The following is a 783-nucleotide window of genomic DNA, read 5'->3' as shown; positions in this document are numbered from 1 at the left end:
AAATAAATAGAATAAAGGATTTATCAAGGAAGAACATTTTAGATAGGGAAAGCAGAGTGAGCAAAGACTTAGAATGCGGAGACATTCAGAAAGCCTGACTTATTCAGAAGCCACTGGCAACTTTTGCCAGAGCAGTTTCAGTGGAGTTGAGGGAATGGAGGTTTGATTAAATTGGAATGACACATGAGAGAGGGGGATAAGAAAGTAGAGACACTTCAGGAGGATTGTACATGAAAGGAGTGCAAGGAATAGATTGGCAACTAGAAGGGGAGACCTTCCTGCAAATGGGTTTATCAGAATATGATCCTCCCTAACAGTGAAATGGAGCAAGAAGCAGTGATTATGCATGAGAAAACTGCTGATGGGAGGGGAGAAAATTTCAAAACATTGCCAGAAAAGAATATATGCGGGTGATGTGATCATATCCCTTTAAGTTAGGCAGCTTAAAAAAGAGTTGAGAAAGTGCTGTTGACACATACACATTCCCCTCTAAAACTTGTCTGTGATATAAAAACTAAACCTATGTCACAAATTCTGATTTCTCATTTTAAATATCCAGAAGGCTTGCTTTATATGATTTAGTATAAAAGGATATTTCATTGAGCTAGTTCATAAAAATAGAAAATTACCCTTCCTTTTTGTCTATACTTATATATGTCTCGAGAATATCCAGAGTATTTTATAGCAGGCTACGTAATATATTGCTCTGAACTAAATCCAAAGATAGAGCAAAAATGTAACCAGCACAGAGGTCTGGCTTGATTTTAAATATTTTCTGGAAAG

Source organism: Pteropus alecto, unplaced genomic scaffold (assembly GCF_000325575.1).
Source record: "Pteropus alecto unplaced genomic scaffold, ASM32557v1 scaffold121, whole genome shotgun sequence".
Lineage (NCBI taxonomy): Eukaryota > Metazoa > Chordata > Mammalia > Chiroptera > Pteropodidae > Pteropus > Pteropus alecto.
This window is presented reverse-complemented; position numbering follows the sequence as displayed.